The sequence below is a fragment of the Fukomys damarensis genome, unplaced genomic scaffold (genome assembly GCF_012274545.1).
Source record: "Fukomys damarensis isolate Sample0158 unplaced genomic scaffold, DMR_v1.0_HiC HiC_scaffold_32, whole genome shotgun sequence".
Classification (NCBI taxonomy): domain Eukaryota; kingdom Metazoa; phylum Chordata; class Mammalia; order Rodentia; family Bathyergidae; genus Fukomys; species Fukomys damarensis.
In genome coordinates, this window is record NW_022900944.1 from 31,753,326 (window position 1) to 31,767,537 (window position 14,212).

General features: G+C 39.1%; 1 protein-coding gene across 6 annotated transcripts in view; it reads left to right on the forward strand.

The window, feature by feature from the left end:
- The window catches only part of Ctcf (CCCTC-binding factor), a 49,945-nt gene that overhangs the window by 3,923 nt on the left and 31,810 nt on the right, over window positions 1–14,212 (forward strand). Inside the window, exon 1 of one of the 6 annotated variants that reach the window (XM_010612243.2) lies at window positions 5,389–5,423. The exons of the other annotated variants lie outside the window; for them this stretch is intronic. The gene's annotated coding sequence lies outside the window, so the exon portion shown is untranslated. Of the gene's footprint in view, window positions 1–5,388; window positions 5,424–14,212 lie in introns of those variants that run through there. 6 annotated transcript variants of the gene reach the window in all.

Sequence of the window (14,212 nt, forward strand, 5' to 3'; positions counted from 1 at the left end):
CATTAACTCTCTCTCTCTCTCTCTCTCTCTCTCTATATATATATATATATATATATGCATACATACACGTATACATGTTTGTAACTGTAAGAAATGAGCAGAGCTGGGCATGGTTGCTATTACCTAGAATGCCAGTGCTTAGGAGGTGAATGTAGAAGGATCAGGAGACAAGCCTGGGCTATACGGAAAGTTCTAGGCCACCCTGGGCTACATAGTAAAATCCTGTCTCAAAAAAACAAAGCAAAACAACAAACAAAAAAAGTTTAAAAAGAAGAGGTCAAAAAACTGTATTGACCAGCAAAATGTTTTTTAAGAAAGGGTTTTTCTTTTTCTTTTTCTTTTCTTCTTTTTTTTGTGCCAGGGATTGAACTCGGGTCCTTGCGCTTGTGAAGCAGGGCAGCACCATTGAGCTAAATCCCTGGCCCTGTGAAAGGTCTTTTAAAATAATGGGTTTGAGGGTTGGGGATTTAGTTCAGTCATTCTGCCTGCCTCGCAAGCGCAAGGTCCTGAGTTTGATCCCTGATACCAAAAAAATAAATAAATTAATTAAATAAAATAAAGGATTTGAAGTCTGACTCTGGTAGAGTACTTGCCTAGTATGTGCAAGGTCGTCTTGGGTTCAATCCCAATACCAAAAAATCCAAAACATTAAGAAATAACTAGTGGATTGAGTGTTAGTAGGTTTGGGGTGACTTTTTCTTATTTTGTATAGTTTGTATATATTCATTTTTTAATTCAGATAAAAGTTTTTTTTTTAATCTTAGATAAAGCAGTTAAAAAATTTGGTAAAAATACTAATCCATACAATAGAATGTCAGGTAATCATTGCATTATGTATAGAAGATACTGATGTGGGAAAATTTTTGAGACATACTACACATAGCAGACAATCAGGAATAACATAGCTGTGAGGTAATGTGTGTGATTATATAACTCGTGGCATTTACATAAAGCTTACAGGTAAGTTCATATTGTTTATTTAAGTTTTCTATTCCCTATATTGTATGATTCTTTGGGGTTTTTGTTTTTGTTTCTTTTTAGAGACAGGGTCTTGCTATGTGGTTCAGGCTGTTCTTGAACTCACTATATAGCCAAAGCTGGCCTTGAACTTGCAGGGTTCCTCCTGCCCCTGCTAGTGCTGGGACTACAGGTATATGCCACCATGCCTGGCATTGTGTGTGTGTGTGTGTGTGTGTGTGTTTGGTTTGTTTTTGTTTTTGTTTTTGTTCTCGAGACAGGGTCTCACTGTGTAGTTGAAACTGACCTGGAACTCACTATGTAGCCCAGGCTGGTCTTAAACTCACAGCAGTTCTCCTCCCTCAGCCTCCTGAGTGCTAGGATTACAGGTGTGCGCAACCATGCCTGGCTGGCATTGTGTAATTCTTAAGGGAAAAAGAAATTCATTATAGCAGAAGTAGCACTAAAGCAATAATAAAAGATTGCTGAGTTTTACTCCATGTCTAAACTTAATTTTTTTTTTTTTTTTTTTTTTTTAAACTGGGACTTAAACTCAGGGCGTTCCTGCTGAGCTACCTCCCCAGCCCTTCTTTATTTTAAGACAATCTCACTAAGTGGCCCAGGCTGGATTCAAACTTGAGATCCTCCTGCCTCAACCTCCTATAGTGCAAGGATTATATATGCATGTCCAACTATACCCATTGTGAACTTGAATGGAATTGAGAGCCTGGCTAGCACATTTGCAGGAGAGAAAGGTAGCCAAGTGTGAAAGGGAATTGAGGTTATAGAGACTATTTTTGTAATTTTCCTCACTTAAATTTGATCTTAAGCTTTTTTCTTTTTTTCTAATACCAGGGATCAAACTCATAATCTTGTGGTTGCCAAGCAGGTGTGGCACCACTGAGCTAAATTTCTAGTTTGATTTTAAACTTTTAAATATCACCAAGTAGGGGCCGTGGATTGAGCTCGGTGGTTCTGCCGCCTGCTTTGCAAGTGCAAGGTCCCAAGTTTGATCCCTGGTACTAAATAAATAAATTCAAGTAGTGTTCAAGTTCATTCTTTGGGAGAATATAATAGTTGGGGACTTATGCTAGAACCTAGAAAACCTTTTACTTTCTTTCCCCAGAAAACACTATGAAGTTTGTTGTGTTGACTGTTGTGTATCAGTTAAACCTAGGGCCTCAGATTGAACCTAGCAGTTCATGCTAAGCTACCTCCTCAGCCTTTTTAATATTTTGAGACTATTGCTAAATTGCCCAGGCTGGCCTCAACCTTGTGTTCCTCCTCCTTCAGCCTCCCCAAGTGCTGTGATTTAGGTATGCACCACCACCACTCCGAGCTCATTTGGTGGGGGCGGGGTGGAACCAGGGACCGAACTCGAGTCCTTGCACTTTTGAGACAGGTGGCGGAACCACTGAGCTGAATCTTCAGCCCTCCCAGCTCATTTTTAAAACTAAATTAGGGGTCAGGGATTTAGCTCAGTGACATCACCCTCAGCCTCCCAAGCACAAGGTTCTGAGTTCAACCCACAATACCAGAGAGAGAGGGAGGAAATTGGAATGCTATTCTAAATTCTCTCTTGCAACCTTTTCATGTCATAGGCTATGAACATTTTTCCTGTTGGATATCTTGATATTCAAATCATTAGAAACATCGTTGGGTATTAGTGGCATACACACACATATAGATAGGTGTGTATATACACACACACATTCCTAACCTTTTTTTTTTTTTTTTTTTTTTTTGTACTGGTGTTCAAACTCAGGACCTTGTACTTTTGAGGAAGGAGCAGTGCCACTGAGCTAAATCCTGGCCCTCCTACCTATTTTCTACTCTGTTGCTTTGGGGACAGAAGCCCATGGTTGTTGTTCCTTGTTGCCTCTTACCACTTCATCTCTACCTTCCTTATTGTTCATATTATTTCTAAAATAAGAATAAATTGCTGGGTATTGTGGGGGCATTCCTGTAATCCTAGCAGTCTGGGAAGCTAAGTCAGGAAGATTACAAAGTCAAGCTCAGCCTGAGTAATTTAGTGAGTTAGACTCTCTCAAAATAAAGAAGGGCTGGGGTTATAGCTCAATATTAAGAGTGATTTCAGTCTCCAGGACCCCAAAAAATGTTTTTGCTTTGAAATACCAAATTAATTGTAAATTTGAGTGCATAGCTTTAGAATTGACAGTTTTATTGTCTCACAAACATTTGATCTTCTCCTGACTGTTCTCAGTGGTAGATGTGTGCAGGCTTAGTGACTTCTAGATAGCCATACATCTCAGCTAATAGCTAAGTAAATCATCTGACCAAGTACACAGTTATACTCAGCACTTATGTACATGTACTAATTTTCCACAAGAAATTATAAATAATATGTACTACATACCAGTAAAATAAATGAATTCATGTTTTTCATATAGGAATTAAATTCCTTTCTTATTTTGGAAGAAGTAGATATATATTAGCTTTCTGAATAAGGAAGGGCATAGAGTCCTAAAATGTCCTAGGTTACTGAGGGCTTTTGAAGAAAAAAATGTAAAAAGCAGGTATTTTGATGCTCTGTGCTTAGGTTATGGAGAAAGGGCATATAATGGTTAATTCCTGACTTTGGAGAAGTATCTTTTTTATTTTTCCTTAGACTAGCTTTCAGTAGTTCCTGAATTTCATTGAATTTCTTGTTTCATTTGTTTCCATACTTTTTTTTTTTTTTTTTTTTTTTGGCAGGGGGGCAGGTTGTACCCCCTGGAGATTGAATCTTGTACAGCATTTCACCCAGTGTCTTTTTAAAACTTTGAAACAGGGCCTTGCTAAATTGCCCTAACTGGGCTTGAGCTTAGAATCCTCCTACCTTGAGCCTCACAGCGTGCTAGAATTAAAGGGATGTGCCACCATACTTGGTTTGTTTTTTGTTGTTGTTATTTAGGGATTTGTTTTCAAATAAGTTCTCACTGTGTGGTTCAGGCTGGCCTGACATGCTGTGTAGCCCAGGCTGGCCTTGAACTTGTGGTGATTCTCCTGCCTCATCCTCCTGAGTGCTGGGATTACAGGAGTATGCCACTATGCCTGGCTTTTTTTTTTTTTTTTTTTTTTTTTTTTAGTACTAGGGATTGAACTTGGGACCTTTTGCTTGCAAGTCAGGCACAGTGCCACTTAAGCTAAATCACCAGCTTAGCTTTTTAAAATATATCATCAACTTTAAGTCTCAGCCAGGCATGGTGGAACTCCACTGTAATTCTAGCTACTTGGGAGGCTGAAGCAGGAGAATTACAATTTTGGGGTTGACCTGAGCAATTTAACAGGATCTTGTCATAAAAATAAAAAGGGCTGGGGCCGGGGTTTTAGCTCAGTGATGCTGCCACCTCTCTGGCAAGCACAAGAACTCCAGTTCAATTCCTTGTACCCCCCCCAAAAGTGTTTGGGTGGCTGGCAGTGTTCTTGGTAGTAGAGCTCTTGCCCAGTATGTGTGGGCCTTTGTTGTTGCTAATAAAGCCCTATATCAGAGCTGTTAGGATTTTGAGCTTATTCATCTTTTTCTGTATAACTCAGGACTTTTCAGAATCCTTTGATACTATCCCTGCTGTAAGAACAGACTAGCCTGACAGGGTGACACGTACTTGTAATCTCAGCACCACCTAGAAGACTGAGGCAGGATGATTGCCATGAGTTCAAGGGCAGCCTGGGCTATATAGTGAGATTCTCTTAAATAACCAAAAATAAAGTAAGAATAGATTATCTTGGGAGAGGGGTGTTGGTTAACACCTCTGCTTTTAGTGTAGTCTAGTTGGACCACTGAATGTTCTAAATTATTTCAACTGTGTTTTATTTATTTATGTAAATAAACTCTGCTATAACAAAGCTTTGTCATATTAAAAGTAAGTACTGGGGCTGGGGATTTGGCTCAGTGGTGCTACCACCTGCCTTGCAAGCTCAAGGACCCAAGTTTGATCCCTGGTACAAAAAAAAAAAAAAGTAAGTGATATAAGGGCCAAGGATTTAGCTCAGTGGCACAGCGCCTGCCTCACAAGCGCAAGGTCCTGAGTTCGATCCCCAGTACAAAAAGTAAATACTGTAAGGTACAGTAAGTCCCCAACTTACAAACAAGTACCATTCCAGAAGAATTGTTCGTTAAGTCAGATTCATTCTTAACCAACAAAGTGAATTTTTCTCTTTTCTTCAAAGTGAGTCTTACACAATACGTGTGAAAGTTTGTGACAGATGTTCTTAAGTCAGGGATGTACTGTATAAGATTCACATTTTTCATTCAGAGTTATAAAAACTATAATAGAGGATATTCCAGTTGTTTTCAGTAGTTTTTTGGTTGCTAGAGTTTTTTATTTTGTTACTGTTTTTTGGTAGTATTGGAAGTTGAACCTAGGGAACACTGAGTTACATCCCCACCCATTTTTATTGACAGGGTTTCCCAAAGTTGCCCAGGCTGGCCTCGAACCTGAAATCCTCCTGCCTCAGCCTCCTGAGTAAGTAGTTAGTATAAGCATGTGCCATCATGCCTGGCTATGTAAAGTATTTCTTTTTCTATCTTCTTATAACTTTCTGTTCTCAAAAACTTTTAAGTACATGTCATCACTATAAAACAGCAGTGATTTTTTTATTTCCTGTTTGAGTTTTTATTTCTGTCCTTTTGTCATATATGGTCTCTGCTTCATTACCTCTTTGACTTGTCTTTGGATATTTGTTTTTAACTGAGTTTATTGGTACTTTTTAAGTATACAGTACAGTTACATTCATCATTGGTATCTTGTACCTTTACATGACAGATCTTGGGTCTTTGGATATTTTTAAACATACTTCGTCAGTATCTTGGCTAAGTTACTGCCTATATTTCCTTTTCTAATTTATTTCCATATTTCTACAAAGTAACCAAATTGACAAGTTATTTGTTTTAGTTCAAATCAAATAATAATCTTAGTTCAAAATAACATTTTGGGTTTTTGTTGTTTAAATTTCAACTTACATTGTTTCTTACCCATGTATCTCGTTTTTCAAATTTCTGTTGAGTAACATAACTATTACCCACATTCTATGCAACTACATTATTTACTTGCTGAAAATATCTGTTTTCATTTGGTAATATCTTTATCTTTGTCAAAGACATTATATTGCTGTTATTACCATTATGCTACTTAGTAAAGAGGTATGCACTGTTTTTTTTTTTTTTTCTTTTCTTTTAAATTGAATTTATTGGTACATTCTAGGTAGACAGTACAGTTACATTCATTACTGGGATCTTGTACCTTTACATGCCAGGTCTTGGTTGCACTGTTTGATTTAATACTGACTTCATAGGAGACCGGCTTACCAAATAAAAGTAGTCTTATTTCTGCTAAGTTTTGAAAGTAGGCTATAGACTCAATAGGGCAATAGTGATTGAATGGTCACTGAAAGCTGCCCTGCGAAACCATGAGTGGTTTACCTGTCCTCTGTATTCACCACCCCCATATCACTTTTTTCTTCCCTCCTTTCATACTTTGACCTTGTCCTTAATGTCTAAAGAGATCGTTTAATATAGCTGGTACCCAAGGATAGAAATGAAACCGTGACTTGTTGAGTCATACTTCCATTATTGTTTATATGAGAATCATAATTGGTTTTGAGATAGGCTTTGCTTTGTCTAAAGAATGAAGAAAAAATTTGGCATTAGAAAACTATAATTCAGGGCTGGGTGTACCTCAGGAGTACAGTGCCTGTCTGACAAGCACGAAGCCCTGAGTTTGATTCCTGGTACCAACAAAAAAGAAAGAAAACTACAGTACATAAACCTAATACAGTATTTAGAGTAAGAAACTAGTAAATCTTAGGTCAGTCACTTCCAGACCATGGTCAACACAGATTCCAGTAAGAATCACTTGTGAACCTTTCGAAATTAGATGCACTGCACCCCAGACCTTCTAGTGTGTGTGTGTGTTTGTTTTTATTTACTTGTTTTTTGGTACTAGGGATTGAACTCAGGACCTTGCACTTTCGAAGCAGGCAGGGGCACCACTGAGCTGAATCCCTGGCCCTATATAAATGTGTATATATACATATCTTTGTTGTGTGTTTCGTTTTTTTACAAGATAGTCCAGGCTAGCCTCAAAGTTACAGTGGTCCTCTTGCCTCAGCTTCCCAAGTGCTGGGATTACAGGCATGTGCCACCATGCCTAGCTGAGAGCTATAGTTTTAAAAGTTCACCAGGTGAATCTCATACAAAAGAGGTTTGGAGACCACTCCTCATGGAATGTCTTGGGTGTGGTGGTGCATGACTCTTAATCTAGCACTCAGAAGGCTAAAGCAGGATTGATTCAAATTTGAGGACAGCCTGGGCTAGCTACACAGTTCAGTGCTAGCTATGAGAACTTGTCTCAAAAAAGAAATGCATAGAAGTACCCGTTAGATGTTATATAATTTGTACTGTGTGTGTGTGTAATTTATTCCTTTTGTGTAGAATGTTTATTCAAGATGATAGACATGACATAGATCCTCAGTGGACTTTTTAATTTCCCAAGTAATGAAAAACTAGGACTGGGCTGGGGATTTAGCTCAGTGGTTCTGCTGCCTGCCATGCAAGCACAAGGACCGGAGTTCGATCCCCGGTACCAAAAAAAAAGAAAAGAAAAACTAGGACTGTTGCAGAGACAGCATGACTGATCTGCTTCCAGGGGTATGGGTCTAGAGTAGGGTAAGTAGGGTCTCTGACATACTCAGCCTTGGAAGAAGGAGAAATGAGTTTATTAGGTTCTCTATGACAGCAAGCATCGTTTTGTTTGTAGAGAGCAGAAAAAGACAACATGTATTTGGGCACCGGCCTCCAGTTAGTTGTTACTATGGTGCTAGTGTCAACTTCCATAGAACCTTTCTCTTCTGTTTTGGATTTAAATGTTCAATAAATGAAAAAAGTGGGCTACCCTTAATGAGGGGATAAAACATGGACTCTGATACCAGATCACAGTAATAAATTTGCTATAGTTTAAAATAGTTACACTTGGTTACATTAGATTTCTTCTGCACAAAATATATCTAGTTCCATATGTAAATATTTTTGTCATATATTTTTCCTTCTGCTAGAGTGCTTCTCTCTAGTGATTTGCCTGGCAAGGAGCATCTCATCTTTTAAGATCCAGCTTTACCCAGGTGTAGTGGCACATGTGTTTGATCCTAGTGCACTGTGAGGCAGAGGCAAGAGGTTCTCAAGTTCAGGGCCAGCTTGTACAAATAAACAACTTAGGGAGGCCCTGTCTTAAGTGAAGGAAATAAATAAATAAATACAAGTAAAGGGCTAGAGATATGTCTTTGTATGAAGACCCTGGGCTCAATCCCATATACTGAAGAAAAAGAAAAAGGATCCAGCTTTTCCTCTCCTTAAACCCTCCTTCATTCTTACACTATCCACCGTGGCTGTATGATAACTGCAGTTATAGCAGTCACATTATATAGCTGCTGCACCCCATCCTTGGCACTGAGAATTGAACTCAGGACCTTGTGCTTGCCAGGTGCAGTGCCTCTTGACCTGCAGACACAGCACCTGTATAGCTGCTTTTGTTCTTTCCGTCTTTCTGCCAGACAAGGAACTCTTTGAGAACTTGGCCCTGTGTGGTATTTAAAGCTTATCTGGGACCAGGCATGGTGGTACATGCCTGTAATCCCAGCACTTAGGACTGAGGCAGGAAGATCACTTTGAGTTCAAGGCCAGCCTGGGCTAAACAGTAAGACCCTTTCTCAAAAGAAAAAAGGGGGGTTGGGGGACTGGGGATTTAGCTCTCTGGCACTGCACCTGCCTTGCAAGTGCAGGGTCCTGAGTTTGATCCCCAGTACTGCAAAAAAGGTGGAGAAATGGGAATTTAGCTCAGTGGCACCACACCTGACTCACAAGTGCAAGATCCTGAGTTCGATCCCTGGTCCCCACCCCCCCAAAAAAATCCAAAATAAAGCTGGGGCTGGGATGTAGCTCATTGGCACCACACCTGACTCACAAGTGCAGGGTCCTGAGTTCGATCCCCAGTACAAAAAAAAAAAAAACTTGTCTGGTAATGAACAATGCTAATGCTACAGTACTGGTTGGAAGGTGTCTCTAGTGCCTGTACTTTGTCTGCTTCTTTGCTGGTGCAGAACAATCTTATAGTCCACTGTTACGGCTTGTGTCTAGATGTTCCCCCAAAGACTCATGAGTTTTAGGTGGGGCTTTTTGGAGGTGGCTAGATCTAGTGTATGCAATGCTGGGATCAAGGATGTGATGCTGGGGTTGATTCATGGTTTGATGCTAGAATTAAGGCTATCCCACTCTGTGTGTGAGTGCTACCTGCCCTAAGGTTGGGTAGCCTGGATAGGATATAAGGGACAGAAATACTGGTGCTTGTTTGCTGCTTGCTACTTCACTACTTTGCTGCCATCTGCTTGCAGTGAACTTTCTCCCCTGTGATGCCTGTCTGCCAGGCCACTCTGCCTTGGACCCAGCCAATTACGAACTGAAACCTCTGCAAACTTTGAAAGGTCCTTCTTTAACTGTGGGTGTTGGATATTTTATATCAGTAATGAAAGAAAAGTAACCACTTTCCCATTTACTTGAAAGAGAGGTGTTAGGACTTTTTCTTCCCCCAAGGAAAATTCATCTCTATACCTGGCATCAGGCACTTTTTGATTAAAGAATAATTTTTAGTTTGTTTTGGAGGTACTGGATTGAAACCTAGTACCATTACACTGAGCTACATCTCCAGACTTTTTTTATTTTAAGATGAGATCTCACTGAGTTGCCCAGGCTGGGCTCAAACCTGTGGTCCTCCTGCCTCGGCCTCCCAGAGTGCTGGGATCACAAGCATGTGCCTACATACTGGGCTAGCATTTATTATTTGTAGCAAAAGAATTTCTTTCACCTCCTTCTGTGCTGGTTTCACTCTTGGTACTACAAATACTTTGTTAGCATGTATTTTCTAGATTCAGAACTCCTTAGGCTGGTACATGCCTGTAATCTTTGCACTTGGGAGGCTGAGCAGGAGTATTGCCAAGAGTTTGAGGTCAGCCTGGACTATACAGCAAGGCCCTATCTCAAAAACACCCACAAAAACTCTTGAATAAGTGTTTTTAATGGCTATTAGGAACTATTTCACTTTAACTGTACCATTTAGTGTAAGTTAATGACAGAAAGGAGAAGCAAGAAGTGTGCCGGTGACTGATTAGATTGGCGCAGCTTCAGATAAAGGATTCTCCTTTCCTAGTCACCATGAAAGAAATGGTCACTCTTGTTTTTCTGCTTCTTGGCCTGAGTCATTTTCTGCACCCAGCCCAACCCCCAAACCAACCACCACCACCCCACCATGACTCCATGACTGTCCCCCCAGTACTGGAAAGTGAACTGAGAGCCTTCACACTGATTGAACTTGGGACCTTGTGCTTGTGAGGCAGATGGCAGAACCACTGAGCTAAATCCCTGGCCCTGTATTTTTCATTTGGAGACAGAGTCATACTAAGTTGCTCAGGCTGGGCCTGAATTTGGTATACTGCCTCACCTCCAGAGTGCTAGTATAACAAGTATGCATCATCACCTCTTGCTTCCTCCACATTCATTACTGTCATCTCTTTCTTGATACTAGTTTATAGTTATTAATGTTGTAATATTTGCTTTGTTGTATCTTTAACTCTGATAAGATGATGGTGTGTGTATTTTCAGGAATAGTAGAGAAAAATGGTTCTTCTGTAAAAGTGTAAATAATTTTTGTTTTAGTGTCCCACATCTGGTAAAAATCATGTATTTTTTCCTTTTGTTCTCAGGAAAAATGGATTACTTTTTTTTTTCTTTTTTCTTCCTCTTGTCACACAGCACTTAATGTAAGAATATCAGACTAGGCTTTTCAGTCAACATTCTTCTAATTTGAATGTATAGAAAGAGTATACTACAAGGTATCTCCTCTGTTCTCTGCCTTCTGATGATGTGTGATGATTTGAATTGACCTTTGTAAGGCGGGTTGTCAGGTGACCTTCATGTTAGACTGAGAACTGCTGTAACTTGCCAGTATAATATAAGCAGTCTTTCTTTTACCTTTAAGAAATAAGTTGGAGGTTTTGTTTTGTTTTTTTTGGAAGGTGGCAGAACCACAGAACTAAATCCCCAACCTGAAATAAGTTGGAGTTTTAAGCAATCAGTTGTCCCTTGTAAGAGACAGAAGTATATTGTACAAGAAGTCGTGATGGTTTCATTTATTAAAAAGACTCCTGGAAATTGTTCTTCTTACTGTCATATTACCAGTAACAAATGGATTGTTCTGAGTACATAAATATTTTATAATAATCACCCCAAATGTCTAAACTCTGCAAAGGTTATTTTGGTTGTTTTCCTCTGGGAATTGTCTTGACGCATTTGCTATGTAGTCATATAATCACAGATGATACATTACTAAATTTTGATGTATTAAAAGGCTCTAAAGCTGGGTGTGGTGGCGCACGCCTATAATGCCAGCACTCTGGAAGCTGAGGCAGGAGGATCGCTGTGAGTTCGAGACCAGCCTGGGCTACCTAGTGAGTTCTAGGTCAGTCTCAACTACATAGTGTGACCCTGTCTCAAAAAAGCAAACAAAAAAGGTTATATGTATCCATAATTAGCGTTTATTTTATGTGGTGGGTTTTTTCAAATCTAACCTACAGTTATATTGTTAAGACTTTTATTTTTATTTTTTGAAGAAATGATACATGCTGGGCATGTGGTACGTGCCTGTAATCCCATTTACCTGGAAGTTTGAGGCAGGTGGATTGACAGTCTGGGTAATTTAGCAAGACCCCATCTTAAAACAATTAAAAGGTTGCGGATGTAAGTGGTAGAGTGCTTGGTTTACCTTGTATGCATCCCAGATTCAGTCCCCAGTACTGCAAAGGAAAGAATGGAAGCTGTGCTGAGTGTTCTTTAATCCTGGCATTCAGTAGGCCAAGGCAAGAGGATTACAAATTTGAGGCCAGCCTGGGCTACGTAGTGAGTTCAAGGCCGGTCTGAACTACATAGTGAGACCTTGTCTCACCCTTTCCCCCATGAGTAAATAAATAACAGAAATAAGGAATAAATTTGTATAGTTAAGATTTCACTTAGCCTATAAACAGTTTTGTTTTTCCCTACCCTTTTCCTGTCCTTCATTTATGTTTTTTATGTGACAGTGATGCTGATAATAAAATGTCTCCTGTTTACCCAACACTTTTGTATCCGTTACTATAGAGATGCAGAAATAAAAAGCTAATGGTTGTGGGAAAGATGCAGACAGAACATTATGCTACAGTATGCTACAGTTAAATAAAACTTGAGGTCATGGTTGAGAAGACTTTGATATATAGGGGGTGATCTGGGGATGGATGGGCCAGCAGGAAGTATTCAGAAGCAAGTTTGAGTGAGTGGAAGGAATGGGAACAGACTGTATTGTAAAGAGCTCTGGTAACTAAGTGGAGAGTGGACTTGATTCCATAAGCCTCAACCATCATAAGGGTTTATTTTGTTTTTAAGAGTTAAGGTCTCACTATATTGCCCAGGGTGGCCTCAGATTCCTGGGCATAAACTATCTTCTGCTTTATCCTCCCTGGTCTTAAAAAACTCCTAGGCTCAAGCAATCCTCTTGCTTCAGCCTCTAAAGTAATTTGGGACTATAGGTATAAACCACTGTTCCTAGATAATCCTGGTGTATTGTTCCGATTTGGTCCTGGGGAATTGAACCCAGACTCCACATAGAGCTACATCCCCAGCTCATTTTTGTTGTTGTTGTTTTAATTTTGAGACAAGGTCTCACTTAAATTGTCCAGGCTGGCCTCCGATTTGTAGTCCTTCTGCCTCTCAGCCTCCCAAGTAGTAGGGGTTACAGGTGTATATTACCAGTGCCAGGCTCAATCTTGGTGTTCTTAAAGTATAACATAAAATTACCAGATCACCATTTGATTTTTTTTTTTAACCATTTGAATATTTTTAAAGTTCTTAATTCATGATTCACAGCACTAGTTACCTTCAGTAGGACTGTGCTGGTTTTATTGCACCATGGCCAACATTAGAATGTATCCTTTTTTGTTTTTGGTTGGTTTCTAGGGTCTTGCTCTGTAGCCCAGGCTGGCTTCAAACTTATGTCAGTATTCTTGCCTCAGCTTCCTGAGTAAAGTAAGTCCCCAATTTAAGAACATTGGAGTTGCGAACTTTCACAGGTTTACTATATAGGACTCATTTTGTAGGATTACGAGCAAATCTGATTTACAAGTGTCTTCCTGAAATGAAACTCATTGGTAAATGAAGACTTACTATACTGGAATTATAAATGGGTACCACCATTCTTGGCCACTTATAAATTTTAGAGTTATTTATATAATTTAGATGCTTATTATCGTCAGTTGTTGCACATTTCTCCTGGTCAGCCATTTTCTCTTTAACCTTGTTCAACATGTTTTTGACATATAATAATTTTTTACTTTGATGGGTAAAATCTTTTCTGTTTTTTTTTCTATTTTCTGTGCTTCCTAAAACACAGGCTTCTGTCATTGTTAGGAAGATATTCACCTAGATGTCTTTTTGAGTGTTTTTCGGGGATTGCAATTGTTTGTTAATGCCGTTTTATGTCATGCTACAACAGAATATCAGTAATTCAAATGGATTAAAGATAATTCAATATTTTCTAAATTTAGTTTCTCTAAGCCTCATTTATGAAATAATTTTCTTTTCTCTACTAATTTAAAATAACCTTTTATATTCTAGGTTTTTTTTTTTTTTTCTGAATTCTCTCTTCTGTTTAAATTGAATGCCTGTGAAAATGGTACTACCATAGCATATTAATTATTCTGGCTTTGTTATATGTTAATATTTGGAAATAGGTCACCATTATTTTACAGAAATTTTATTGCTGTCCTTGCTATCTTTATTTTGTAAACTTTAAAAGTTATAGGAACAATAAAAAGAAAAAAAATAAATAAAAGTTACAGGAAGCTGGGCATAGTGATGCACACCGGTAATTCCAGCACTCGGGAGGCTGAGGCAGGAGGATTGCCTTGCTGTTAGTTCAAAGCCAGCCTGGGTGGGTTACACGGTGAGACCCTGTCTCAGCCCCCCCCAAAAAAAAAGTTACATGAAGTTAGAAAAATTAGCATCTTTATAATGTTTGATACTTCTAACCATGGATATAAATAGTACTATCACTATTTAGTGAGGTTTTTATGTCTCCTGCAAGAGTTTTGTAATCACTAAATTCTGCAAAGCTTTGGTTTGAGTTCTTTTCTTCTCTTGTTTCCTTTTCTCTCTCCCTCTTTCTCCCTCCCCCCCCCCCCC